General features: G+C 36.8%; 1 protein-coding gene across 11 annotated transcripts in view; it reads left to right on the top strand.

Annotated features, from left to right (window-relative positions):
* The window catches only part of UBE3A (ubiquitin protein ligase E3A), a 102,814-nt gene that overhangs the window by 41,376 nt on the left and 46,589 nt on the right, over window positions 1-14,849 (top strand). For 2 of the 11 annotated variants that reach the window (XM_046007460.1, XM_046007457.1), the window contains 2 exons: window positions 9,570-9,606; window positions 10,524-10,723. The exons of 7 other annotated variants lie outside the window; for them this stretch is intronic. The gene's annotated coding sequence lies outside the window, so the exon portion shown is untranslated. The remainder of the gene's footprint in view (window positions 1-9,569; window positions 9,607-10,523; window positions 10,724-14,849) is intronic. 2 more of the 11 variants (XM_046007461.1, XM_046007459.1) reach the window with 1 other exon arrangement.

Genomic DNA, 14,849 nt, shown 5'->3' with positions numbered 1-14,849 from the left:
GACAACCTGTATTATAAGTGTTTTTCTAGAGATCTTAGTAGAGTTAGATTGGTGGGACAAATCAGTAGTAAAGAATAGGAAAGGGTAGGTGAAGCTTGGTACTTCGTAGTAAAAATCAAGGATGGCAAGAAGCTGAGGCATGATAGGATATTGTCACAAGATTCCAGATGAAGCTCTGGGATTAAGTTCTGGTTGAGTTCAGCAAAAAACTTGACCATGTTAAGGTAGAATAGCAGGAAATTAGACTTACCACAGTGTCTTGATAACGGTGTGTAAGGTTCCAGACATAATCTCTGTATTATAGCTCTAAGTCTTCATGTCTGCCCCCATTTCTCAAATTCCTATACCTATGGAAACCATACCAGGCAGTAGTTTAGTAAGGTGAATAGGTCAATGTTTATTCTACCATAATTTTGTGAGTCTTGATTTACAGAATAGGTAATGAAGGATTCTTGGTTTTACCTATGAATTAGTTATGGTCTTTGATTAATGGCAACATCTTAGATTTATTGAAGTATGATGTTTTGGGCACTTGGAGACACGTTTGCATTTGGCATCTTTTAACTAGGGAGCATCCTGGGTAAATTTTAAAGGGTAATTATATAAAGACTATGTGTTTGTTTTTAGGAATTCTTAGTGTTGTCTATTCTCTAGGGTGCAGAAAAACAGTAAAAATTTTCAACATTTGCATGCCATTCTATAATCTAGCCTAGAAATAGAACTAACACAATAATCCAGACTTTTTTTTTTTAAAGATTTTATTTATTTATTTGACAGAGATCACAAGTAGGCAGAGAGGCAGGCAGAGAGAGTGAGAGGGAATGTGGGGTTCCATCCCAGGACTCTGGGATCATGACCTGAGCCAAAGGCAGAGGGTTTACCCCACTGAGCCACCCAGGTACCCCAATCCAGATCTTTTCATCCAGTTGTGTGTATATTCTCTCTGTAGTTTATTTAAACTTATATATTAGTGGCATCTTTTTGCACATATTAATTTAGATTCTTTAATTTTTTTTAATGATTGCAAAGCAGTTTCTAATAACTTCAGATTTCTTATCCTTTGGTATTTACTCTACATGCCTGTATTTATTTTTTTTTTTTTTTAAAGATTTTATTTATTTATTATTTCACAGAGAGAGAGATCACAAGTAGGCAGAGAGGCAGGCAGAGAGAGAGAGAGGAGGAAGCAGGCTCCCCGCGGAGCAGAGAGCCCGATGCGGGGCTCGATCCCAGGACCCTGAGATCATGACCTGAGCCGAAGGCAGCGGCTTAATCCACTGAGCCACCCAGGCGCCCCTACATGCCTGTATTTAATGCTTAGGTTGTTTTCAGGTGTATAACGAAGACAGTAAATGGAACAAGGGTAGAAGTATCAATCGACTTAGGGTTCAGTATATGTCAAGGCAATTTAAATAAATACTTAGTTTTCTATAAATGTTGGTATGACCTACGACCCAGATCCCAGGCCCATCATTATCTGTTCTTTCTAGGTAAGAGCTTTATTAGCTCTCATATTTTAGACTTACCCTCTAAATTGTAGACTCATATATCCAATAATTGAATGTCTGATTTTCAAACTTACCAAGTCCAAAAGAGCTCTTTATTTTTATCCTCTCAAATCTACTTGTCTTGTTATTTTGCCATCTTAGTTGGTAGCAACTTTTTTTTTGTTTGTTTGTTTTTGTTTATTTTCAGCGTAACAGTGTTCATTGTTTTTGCACCACACCCAGTGCTCCATGCAGTACATGCCCTCCCTATTACCCACCACCTGGTACCTCATCCTCCCACGCCCCCCCCCCCCCCTTTCAAAACCCTCTGTTGTTTTTCAGAGTCCATAGTCTCTCATGGTTCATCTCCCCTTCCAGTTTCCCTAAACTCCCTCTCCTCTCCATCTCCCCATGTCCACTGTGTTCTTTGTTATGCTCCACAAATAAGTGAGACCATATGATACTTGACTCTCTCTGCTTGACTTATTTCGCTCAGCATAATCTCTTCCAGTCCCGTCCATGTTGCTACAAAAGTTGGGTATTCATCCTTTCTGATGGACGCATAATACTCCATTGTGTATATGTACCACATCTTCCTTATCCATTCATCCGTTGAAGGGCATCTTGGTTCTTTCCACAGTTTGGCGACCGTGGCCATTGCTGCAATAAACATTGGGGTACAGATGGCTCTTCTTTTCACTACATCTGTATCTTTGGGGTAAATACCCAGCAGTGCAATTGCAGGGGGTCATAGGGAAGCTCTATTCTTCATTTCTTGAGGAATCTCCACACTGTTCTCCAAAGTGGCTGCACCAACTTGCATTCCCACCAACAGTGTAAGAGGGTTCCCCTTTCTCCACATCCTCTCCAACACACGTTGTTTCCTGTCTTGCTGATTTTGGCCATTCTAACTGGTGTCAGGTAGCAACTTTTTTATTCCAATTTATCCAAAACTTTAGAAGCATCTTTGATTTCTATTCGTCTCACTCAGATTATCAGCAAATCATGCTTGACTCCACCTCGAAAATACCGTAATTCAACCACTTGTCTTTTTATACCATTTCCACCTCTGTCACTCTGATTAAAGCCATCATCTCTTGTCAAAAGAATGCAGTTGTTTCCCAGTGGTCTTGCTGCTCCCATCTTGTTCCTTTCAGTGTATTTTCTATGTAGTTGCCAGAGTGATTTTTTTTTATTTAAAGATGTATTTATTTATTCTGAGAAAGAGAGAGGACATGAGTGGGAGAGGCAGAGGGAGAGAGAATCTGAAGCAGATTCCATGCTGAGCGTGGGAGCCTGACACAGGGCTCTATCCCACAACCCTGAGATCATGACCTGAGCAGAAACCAGGAGTTGGAAGCTTAAGTGACTGCACAACTTAGGCCTCCCCACAGTGATCTTTTTTTTTTTTTTTTAAATCAGCTCGAAACTCATCTTCCTAAATGACTCGACCTGATTCTTTTTTTTTTAGATTTATTTATTTGACAGACAGATCACAAGTAGGCAGAGAGAGAGCGAGAGAGGAGGAAGCAGGCTCCCCGCCGAGCAAGAGAGCCCGATGCGGGTCTTGATCCCAGGACCCTGAGAAGGCGCCCCCATAGTGATCTTTTTAAAAACCTTTCAAGGGCTTCCCATCTTAGAATAAAATCTGAGGATCTGCAAGGCCCTGTATGAGCTCCCTTGCACTTGTGTGGCCTTTCCATTTCTCTTGCTCATCTTTGCACTGGCTTTATGTCTTGCTCTTATGCTTTCATGTTCTTAAGACTCGTGCCTTTTGTTTGTGACCCTTCTCGATATCCACATGGCTTCCTTTTAGTTGCCTCAGAGCTCTCTGCTTAAATGATGCCTTATCAGAGAGGCCTTTGTTGACCAACTTTATTGAAGAATGGTCATGTTCTGTGTTCTCTATTAGCCTTACCCTGTTAGATTTATCATCATGGGATTTAATGTCACTTGACTTGTTGCATATTGATTTCTTTGTTGTCTGGTTCATTTAATTCTAGGGTGGAAGTCTAATGAGAGTGCCTGGTCTACAATAGGTAATAAATACTTAATATATGAAAGTAAAATTACTAAATTAATGCAAAATGTTTATTTCTGCCTTTTTAATTCCCTTATAGAAATGTAGGAAGAATTTTCTGGCATCAGTTTATGTGTAAATAAGTAATAAATATGTAAACAGCCCATAGAACTTGTGTAGTAGCACCTTATTTTCAGTTGTGGAAATTTCTTTTGATATGTCTTCAAGTTCAGAGTTTCTTTAGTTTCTAATTTGTTATTAAGCTCATCAAAGATTTCTGTTACAGTGTTTTTGAACTCTGGCTTTTTTGGTTTGGGTCTTCGGTTTTTCTCTGCTTACATTGTTCAGCTGTTCTTTCATGCTGTTTACTTTATCTGTTAGATTCCTTTCATATCAATCACAGGTGTTTGAAATTTTTGGTGTGATAATTCCAATATCCCTGCTATATTTAGTTCTCATGCTTGCTATCTTTTCAGACAGTGTTTTTTTGCCTAAAGGCAAAATTATGCCTCATAGTTTTTCGTGATAGCTGGGTATGACTTCCCAGGTAAAAAGAATTGCTATAAGTAGGCCTTTAGTAATATGGTGATAAGGTATAGGGGAAAGGAAGCATTCTATAGTCCTGTTTCAGTCTCAGTCTTCTAGTGAGCCTGCCTGTGTCTCAGGATTGTGAACTTCACAAATATTTCTCATTTTTGTTCCTCCTCTCTTAAGTGGGACAGGATGACTACAGTGGGCTAGAGTTGGATGTTTCTCTTACACAGGTCAGTTAGGGTCTGAGAATACCTGGCAGATTAGGCAGATTAGTTTCTTCTGAGGCCATGCCTTGTTAAGAATAAAGTGCTCTGGTGTATCTCATAACGGTTCCTTTTTCACTCCCCTGCTAGAAGGACGAGGGGATTTTTCTCCAACATTTGCTCTGAGAATGTAGTCGAGCTTCTTGTTGTAAATATCACAAAATTGTGGAGGATCTGCTGGGCCTAGGCCCCCTAGAGTTTTTAACAATTAATAAGACTTTTCTGTGTTGAACCTACAGGAATTTGTGCATGAAGTTTAGGTTTTCCTGTCCCATCACAGGGTCCTCTGGCAGTTTCTTGCTCTCTGCTTCAGTAAGCCATGACTTTTTTGCCTTTCTCTCTAGTCTTTGGAGCAGCAGTTTGTTCTGTATTCTTGTCTCTCTCAATAGAAGAAGAGTTATTAATTTTTTAGTCTATTCAGCTTTGTACCTGTTATTAGATTGGAGTAGCAGCTTCCTAGCTCTTCTGTGTGTAACTGAGAAGTCAGAAATTGAGATATAGGTTGGACGCTTTTATTTTCTATATGGAGTGGAAGGAAAATATTTCTGTATGACTTCCAGTTGAGGTATACTTCGTGTGTATAGTAGCGTTTATGGATTAAATAACATCTTGAAGTACATTCTGAAGTAAAAGATATAAATTTCTTGAATCGAATAGAGATCTTTTTTCATGATCCTCTCATAGATTCTGATGTTATGTTCTTTGCATTTTTTTTATACTTCTTATATATATACTTATGAAACTGGGAGGTTTTTAAAAAAATACTTATTTATTTTTTGTTCCATTTTGTTTTAAATTCCAGTATAATTAACATACAGTGTTAGGTCAGTTTCAGATGCAATATAGTGATTCAGTAGTTCTTCGCATTATCCAGGGCTCATCACAGTAAATATATGCTTATAATCCCCTTCACCTGTTTCTTCCCTCTCCCCCTTCTTGGTTACCATCCCTTCTGGTAACCATCAGTTTGGATCTCTGTAGTTAAGAGTCTGTTTTTTGGTTTATCTCTTTCTTTGTTGTGTTTTCTTAAATTTTGCATATGAGTGAAATCGTACAATGTTTGTTTCTCTCTGACTGACTGACTGCACTTAGCATTATACCCTTTAGATCCATCCATGTTGTTGCAAATGGCAAGATTTCATTCTTTTTATGGCTAATACTCCATTGTGTGTGTGTGTGTGTGTGTGTGTGCGCGCGCGTGTGTGCACGCGTGTGTAGATACCAGATGTATAGATAAACACACTCCACATCTTTATCCATTCATCTGTTGATAGACACTTGATTCCTTCCATATCCTGGCTATTGTAAATAATGCTGTAGTAAATGTAGGGTGCAGATATCGTTTTGAATTAATGTGTTCATAGGTAAATACCCAGTAGTGGAATTACTGTGTCATATGGTAATCCTATTTTAAGTTTTCTGAGGAAACTCCGTACTGTTTTCCATGAGTGGTTGCACAGTTTGCATTCCAACCAACAGTGCACAAGGGTTCCTTATTCTGAAACTGGGAGGCGTTATGGTTAAATACTATAAAAAGGTAGGGTTAATTGACACTGTTATCTAGATAATATCAGAAGAGAAATTGAAGGATTTTTATTAAAGTTTCATGATTTGCTAGGTTCTGAAAATACAACTCTGAAGAAGTTATTCAGTTGTGTGTCTCAGGGAGCTTACCATTTAAATAATAGGCAGTTATAATGAGGTGTACTGAGAGTAGGTACAGGTTGCTGTGGGAGCAGAGAAGGGATATGTAATCACCTTGGAAATGATATCTAAACTGAGTCTTTGAGAATGACTTGGTATAAATAGAGATCATAGTATTCTAGGCAAGAAGAAAACTTTTGAGACCTAGAGCCAATGAAGACAGCAGGAACAAATCCTTTGAACTGTAGAAGTTCAGTATTGCTGGAATGTAGAATTAGGAGATGGGGGAAGGGTGCCAAAAAATGTAGCTGGAAGAGAAAGCCTTGATCAGATAGTGAAAGGCCTTGACACTACTGAAAAGTCCTGGGTTTTCTGATAGATGTAGGAGGTAGTGAAAAATGTCAGGTGTAGAAGTCGCCTGAGTCATAGTCTGTTTACTTTTCTACCAAATGAAGCATCATGTACATTATCTCTCTCTTTTTTTTTTTTTTTTTTTTTTTTTTTTGAGGATGGCTGATGGGAAAGAGAATCTTAAGTAGGCTTCACACCCAGTGTGGAGCCTGCAGGCTGGATCTAACAACCCTGAGATCATGACCTGAGTGAGCTGAGATCAAGAGTCAGATGCTTAACTGACTGAGTTACTCGGGCAACCCTATGCATTCTCTTTTAAATAGAGGGTATCAAACTTCTTGTTCCTGGTAGAGATGAATGAGTAGATGGACTGCATCTGGCTGAGTCTTCTCAGAAAGTAGAATGAGCAAAACCTGGCCATTTTTGAGATACTCTAATAAAAGGGTTTTTAGAATCAATGTGAAGTATGCATTTTATTTATTATATCTTAATGTGTCCCTAAAAATGTTTTAGGAAACATTAATGGAAATGGTATACTTTTATTGCATAGAACTTATTAGCTATAAATGGGATTCAAAGCTAAAAGAGGTCAATGAAAGAAAAAGGATGCCATTACCCCTAAGTTACTTAAAAGCAGGACTTTCTGATTTACTGGGTCCTTTTTTGGCTTCTCCAGTCTCTTTCCTAGGATAATTATAAGTATTAAAGGATACAACATAACAAAAACCATTCACCATAGGCTAATGAATGTTCATGGTTTTTGTTATTTCGGTTATTTCAGTTGTTGTACTACCTTCTACCAAGTTGCCCATGACAGAAACCTAGGCATTTAGCTCTTTCCGCTTTTTTCGGCCCTACAAACTACATCTTTTAAATATTTCTTGCAGTGGTTTTCTTCTGTCCATTCCTGCTACTTCTTTCTTTCCCTGGTCTCTTATAGTAGTCATCACCAACTAGATTGCCTGCCCCCGCTTTTGCCAGCTTTGGTCCCAGTTTACAAAATGTAGTTAATCATAAAAGCAGATTTTATTTAGTCACTTACTTGCTTAAATCCTTTTGTGACTTGTATTGCAGGTGTTCGTATTCAGTGGTTTATCAATGGTATATGAATCTTCTAAAATTTTTGCAAGGTGGAATACATGTGCATTTTATGGGGAGAAAGTCGTCTTTATTGATTACTCTTCTGCTGACTAAAATCAGAATTCCTTATTTCTTACAGAGTCTCATAATCTGGCTCCTCCCAGCCACTTCATATTTTTTGAGTCCTTTTTTTGCACTTTTATACTGTTGAACCTAAGTCATCATAAGCTGTTCTCAGGCCTTTGTGCCTTTACTCCCTCATTTCCTTCTTACCAGAAACATTCTATTTTTTTTTGTGTCATCAGCTGCTAGTCATCCTTATCTTGGCTAAGTTGCCTTTTTTTAAATTGTGGTACCTCTATATTTCCTAGGATATTAAAGTCATCTGGCTTTTACCTCCTTAAACAGTAAGTTTCTTGAAGAAAGAGCCCATATGAAGGTTGTCAGAAGACCTGGAATAGTACTAGATTCACAATCAGAGTTTGAACTATGCCGAAGGAGACATTTGGAAGCCATCAGGTATTACCTTGAAAGAAGATGGAACAGTCCAGAGAGAATTTAAAAGAGAAAGTCTCTCATGGCTGGTCCCTGGAGAGTATAAACATTTCCAGATTAGAAAGGGAAATCTGAAGAACAACCAGAGAGAAAGGAGGAAATCAGGAAATGGTGTCCTGAAAGCACACAGTTAATTTCCAGAAGGTCTACATTTCTCAGCAAGGTTAAACAAAATAAGGAGCGAAAAGTGATGACTCAGCAAGAATGGTTTCTATATCACTAGATAGAGAGGCTAGGTTATAGGTGCAGCAAGCCTTGACCTGTTTGTTTCCCACACACTGTTATCTTGTTCTCCACTGATGCTTCTGGACTATTGTTATTCTCTCAGCATGAAAATTCCTGCTCCTTTGAAGCTACACTGTGTATATCTCCTGTGTCTTTATTGTTTGGTGACCTCCCGGTCACTTCTCAGTCTTTGAGGAACTCATACTCTTCTACTCTACCCCAGATCCCTGAAGTCTTGTTTATATGCTTAACTTGGAACTCCCTAGCATCTTAATTCCCCAACCATTTTATCTTCAATAATCTTCACCTCTGCTTTGCTGCACCTTCCTATTCCCTTGGGCATGCTAATGTTTATTGTTAAATGTTAATTAAAACACCCATTTCAGGTTGTTGTCTTTTTATGCTTGCTTTCTTTCTCTCATCCCATCTGTTATTCCTTATCTTTGAGAGGTGTCCTGTAGCCCTTCTACCATCTTGGAGTTTTAGCCTTCTGGTTCTTCTGCTTAGAATGTTCAGACCCAGGAGATTGAATAGGTCATATTCTATTGGTTATTTCCTTTGCTGTACAGAAGTTAAGTTCATTGTAGTCCTATTTGTCTATTTTTTGCTTTTATTGTGTATACTTTTGGTGTTATATTGAAGAATGTATTGCCAAATCCAGTATCATGAAGCTGTTTGTGTTTATTTTGGGAGTTTTATAATGTCAGGTTTTATGTTTAGGTCTTTAACTCATTTTGAGTTAACTTTTTTTTTTAATGTATGAGATGTAAGGGTCCAACTTTATTCTTTTGCATATGGATATCCATTTGTGGGAGAGACTCTTCTTTTCCCATTGTATAGCCTTGGCACCTGTGACAAAGCTCATTGAACTATATATTATGTAAGGGTTTGTTTCTTCCTCTCTTATGTGTTCCATTGGTCTGTGCGTCTTATCTTTATGCCAGTGCCATACTGTTTTGATTTCTGTAGCTTTGTAAGATGTTTTGAAATCAAGAAGTATGAGATTGGCGCTTTTTTTTTTTTTTCCTCAAGATTGTTTTTGCTCTTTGGGTTCCATTGAGTTTCCGTATCCAGGAATTTTAGATTTTTTAATTATTAAAAAATGTTATTGAGATTTCAGAGGAATTAAATTGAATATGTAGATTGCTTTGGGTAGTATGGACATTTTAACAGTATCAAGTTTTATAATCCATGAACACAGGATCTTTACATTTGTGTCTTTAGTTTTTTTCAGCAGTATTTTGTAGTTTTCATTGTACAGTAGTAGTCTCCCCTTATCTGTGGTTTCAGTTACCCATGGTCAGCTGTGGTCTGGAAGCAGATGATGATTCTTAAAATATTATCAGAATAGTAGCCTAATACTACATCACAATGCTTATGTCATTCATCTCACTTCATTTCATCATATAGGTTATTTTACCATTTTCACATCGTCACAGGAAGAGGGGTGAGTATAATAAGATATTTTGAGAGAGAGAGAGACCACATTCATGTAACTTATTAAATTGTTATAATTGTTCTATTTCATTATTAGTTATTACTGTTAAGTCTCTTAACCATGGCTAATTTATAAATTAAATTTTATCATAAGTAAGTATGTATAGGAAAAGAAACATACATAGGGTTTGGCACTCTTGTGGTTTCAGGTATTCATCAGGGGCCTTGGAATGTATCCCCCAATGGATAAGGAGGACTGTAATACAAGTCTTCCACCTCTTGGGTTAAATTTATTAATAAAATATTTTATTCTCTGATGCTGTTGTAAATGAAAATATTTTTAAAATTTCCTTTCGTTCATAGTTTAGAGAAGCACACCTGGTTTTTGCATCAGTTGACTTTTGTATCTTACAGCTGTACTAAATTTGGCTTATTAGTTCTAATAGTTTTTTGTGGGGTCTATAGGATTTTCTACATAGAAGATCATGTCATCCGCAAGCAGAGATAATTTTGTTTCTTCCTTTCTAGTTTGGATTCCTTTATTTATTTTTCTTGCCTGATTGCTCTGGCTAGGATTTCCAGTAGTGTTTTAAAAAGAAATGGTGAGAGCCGGCATCCCTGCCTGTAGTTCCTGATTTAAGAAGGAAAGCTTTCAGTTTTAAACCATTAGGTGTACTCTTAGCTTTTCTTATATGGCATTTATTATGTTGAGGTAATTTCCTTCCTTGTCTAGTAATGTTTAGGGATTATTATTATGTTAAAAGTGTTTATTGTAAAAATACTGATTTATAATTACAATTTTTTCCCTGAAAATTATATTTTGTTCTCTAGTAAATGGTTTATTGGTTGGATATGGTAATAATGACTTCACAATCATAGATTCAGTCTTGAAATAATCTAATATTTTGTGCAATTCCATTTTAACAGACCCAACTTGAAACCTACCATAACTGTGTCACAGATGTCTTATGTCATCCATTTCTAAGAGGTGTAGTGTATCTAGGATACCATTGTTCACTCTTCCAAAATTTTTATGTTAAATGCAACTTTGAGGGAGGGGATGGAATGTTTACAAAGACAACATCCCAGAAGGAACAAAGAATAAACTTACTTTGAGAAACCACTAGGTAAGTGGTTGTTAGCTTTATAGACATTATATAAGCCTTTTATCTTTGGCTTCTTATATCCTCACTTCTTTATTTAACTTCATATTCAATTAAAATCACTCTCCTTTGACTTTTTTTTAATCTTTGCCTTTTAAATTATTCTGTACCTTGTCTTAGTTTTTGTTTTTTGTTTTTTGTTTTTTTTTTTTTAAGATTTTATTTATTTATTTATTTGACAGAAATCCCAAGTAGGCAGAGAGGCAAGCAGAGGAGGGGAGGGGAAGGAAGCAGGCTCCCTGCTGAGCAGAGAGTCTGATGCGGGGCTCGATCCAAGAACCCTGGGATCATGACCTGACCCGAAGGCAGAGGCTTAACCCACTGAGCCACCCAGGCACCCCACATTAGTTTTTATGATGCATGTCACAGTTACTGTTTCTTTAATGTTCTATCATTTTTGTCTTTAACTCTAATTTCAGTCTTGTTTGCTCATTGTTCACTAACACATCTTCACTTTAGGACAGTAGCAATTTTTGTGGCTTCATCTTCATTCTTATATTCATTACGTATTTTCTAACTACCTGTTAAGTTTAAGATCTTTTTGCAACTTTCGTCTTTTACATTGTTGGCAGCCATTTCAGTGGTTCTAACCCCAATGGCTTGCCATTGGCATAGGAATATTTAACATATTTTCCTAGTATTTGTCTCCATGAAGGTAAATTAAGTTGCTATGCATAGTTACTGCCAGCTTATAACTTTTATTTTTATTAGTATTGTAGGCAGTTTTTTTTGGTTTTGTCTGTTGAATACTGAATTCATTAAAAAATGAGATTTAAAGTCAGAAAACACAGTATTAGTGGCATTGATAAAATGTTGGTTTTCCTTTTTCATCCACTAGTGGCTGAAACCATTTTTTCTGCCTGTTGACTGCTTTGAAAAGTTAGAGTATGGTGGCAGTATTTTCTCCCAGTGTTTTATTTTGAAAACTTAACAAACATGCAACAAAGTTGAAAGATTTTTGCACTTCACACAATAAGCCTATCATCTAGATTTTACTAATAATATTTGCTTTATCACATATCCTTTTGTCTATCAGTCTATCATTCCATCATTTTTTTTCCCCTCATGCATTTCAAATTGCTGACCTCAGTGTCCTTCCCTCTCAGGTGAAACTATTTTTTAAAGATTTCTGTCAACTTTTCTAGAGTAACTTTGGCCTACCACATGTAATTTATTTGTAGAACTGCCTAACAAATTGAGCCTTACAAATAAAATAAGTAAATAGAAAGTGTTGTCTGTTTTAAGTGCATATTATCACTTGTCCACTTTAACTTTGAGAGCTTTCTCACTGGAAGATCTCACTTGCCCACCATCATTATTGACTCAATAAGAAAAGTACGTGAAATGTGAGGAAATTATAGAAAGTAAGCCATATTTTTAACTTTTTGAGGAACCTCCATATTGTTTTCCACAGTGGCTGTGCCAGTTTGCATTCCCACCAGCAGTGCAAGAGTGGTTCCCCTTTCTCCACATTCTTGCTAACAACTTGTTCTTTGTGTTGATTTTAGCCATCCTGACACTTGTGAGGTGATACCTTATTGTAGTTTTGATTTTTACTGCCCTGATGATGAGTGATGTTGAACATCTTTTCATCTGTCTGTTGGCCATCTGGATGTCTTTGGAAAAATGTCTGTTCATGTCTTCTGCCCATTTTCAAATTGGATTATTGTTTTTTTGGGGGGATGTTAAGTTCTTTATATATTTTGCATACCAACCCTTGATCAGATCTGTCATTTGCAAATATCTTCTCCCATTCTATGGGTTGCCTTTTAGTTTTGTTGGTTGTTTCCTTTTCTGTGCAGAAGTTTTTTATCTTGATGAAGTCCCAGGTAGTTTATTTTTGCTTTTGTTTCCCTTGCCTCAGGAGACATATCTAGAAAGAAGTTGCTGTGGCCAGTGTCAAAGAGGTTACTGTGTATGATCTTCTCTAGGATTTTTGTACTTTAAGTTGCACTGCTAGGTATTTACCCAGAGAATACAAAATCCCACTAATTCAGATGGATACATGCACTTCAGTGTTTATAGTAGCATTATCTATAATAGCCATGTTATGAGAGCAGCCCAAGTGTCCAATAACTGATGGATGGATAAAGAACTTGTGGTATATATATACACAATAGAATGTTACTCAGCCATAAAAACAGAATAAAATCTTGCTGTTTGCAGCACCATGAATGGAGCTCGAGAGTATTATGCTAAGGGAAATAAGTCAGAGAAAGACAAATACCATATAGTTTCACTCATAGATGGAATTTAAGAAGCAAAACCAACAAACATGAGGGGGAAAAGAGCAAAAAACCAAGAAACAGACTATAGAGAACAAACTATAGAACAACTATAGAGAACAAACTGAGAGGAGATGAGTGGGGGGATCGGTTAAATAGGTGATGGGGATTAAGGACTGTACTTCTGACAAGCACTGAGTGTTGTGTGGAAGTGTTGAATCACTGTATTATACACCTGAAACTAATATACACTGTGTGTTAACTAACTGGAATTTAAATACAAACTTCCTGAAAAAGAAAGTAAGCCATGGCTCCTCTTCTCTTGTAATTTTGATTATGAATGGCAGATAAGGTGTCCCTAAAGGGATCTGGTTAGGGAAGGAGTCTCTTCATTTCTTTCCTTTTTTCTGTATTGTTTTGTTCTTTTTCTTTTTTTCTCTTGTCCTCCTCCTTTTTCTTTCTTTTTCTCTGCTTTAATCATAGGTAGGGAAAAGTACACATTTTGTTATATTGATGTGCAGAGGAGAAAGTGAGCAGGCCATGTGCTTAGATGGAAATGTCACCAGAGAGTAAAGAACATGGACTCTAAATTAAGAGTTGGGAAATTTTTTCTGTAAAGGGCCAGGTGGGATTTATTTTAGGATTTGCAAGCTGTACAGTCTCTTCAAACTATTCAACTCTGCTGTTGTAATGCAAAAACAGCCATAGACAATAATTAAATTAATGATCTTGGATATGTTTTAATAAGAATTTTGGTCATTGAAATTTGATCTTCATATAATTTCTGCATATCACAAAATATTTTTTTCTGATTTTGTCAACCATTTAAAATTATGAAAACCATTTTTATCTTGGGGGCTATAAAAACCAGGTGCAGGCTAGATTTGGCTCATAAGCTAAGATTTGGTGACTCCTACTATATAGGGATTAACCTTGTACAACTTACTTATTTATAAAAATGTCATATATGTACACATTCCCAACATAGAGGCCTTTTATATGCTCTAAATTTGATGTGGATACAGAATTGTACATAGATAATTCAGGGTATCATTGGTGTGAGTAAAGAAGAAAAATGTTTAATATGATTGATTCTGCTGATAACGTGGAAGTTCTGGCATGGCCTCTTTTCAGTCCTGTCTCACCTGTGTAGCTACTATTTCTAGGTCTTGGGCAGAGAAGTGGACTGAATAGAGGGGCCTGCTTTCTTCTGTCTGGTATTAAATCTCCCCTTAGTGGTATTAAAACCCAGGTTTGAGTCAAGCCTGGGCTTAAATCTCTTACTAGATTTGTAACTTGTTACGTAACTGCTCTGAGCATCAGCACAATGATGGTTTATATAGCTAATTCATAAACTTAGATCTTAGTAATAATCATAACAGTAATAGCAGCAAACTCATTGTGGTGTTACTAGGTGCCAGGCAGTGTTCTTACTGTTTTATATATATTAGCTCATTTAATTCTCTCACACCCATGATAATTGTTTATGTATACCATCACTTTAATGATGAGGAATCTGAGACACAGAACTGTTAAGTAACTCATTTACAGTTACATAGTTGTAAGTGGCAGAGCCAACATGTGAAGTTGGGGAACCTGGCTTCAGAGTGCAAGCTCTTAACAGGTAGGGCTTGCAGCCTTTCCAGAGTGGGGACATCTATAGCACGTAGGTTCTCAAGAAATTACAGATACATTAACTTTACAGAATATTGTGGTATTTTTTCCTTAAAAATTTTGGTATACTTATGAGGTAGCAGATATGCATAAATATGAGATTCAGATTTTGATTTTTCAGGGTTTTGCTTTTTTTTGGGTTACATATTATTTATGGGATTTTTTTTTTTTCCTATAGGAGTATTTAGTAC

Source organism: Meles meles, chromosome 6, assembly GCF_922984935.1.
Source record: "Meles meles chromosome 6, mMelMel3.1 paternal haplotype, whole genome shotgun sequence".
Taxonomy (NCBI): Eukaryota; Metazoa; Chordata; class Mammalia; order Carnivora; family Mustelidae; genus Meles; species Meles meles.
This window is presented reverse-complemented; position numbering and strand designations above follow the sequence as displayed.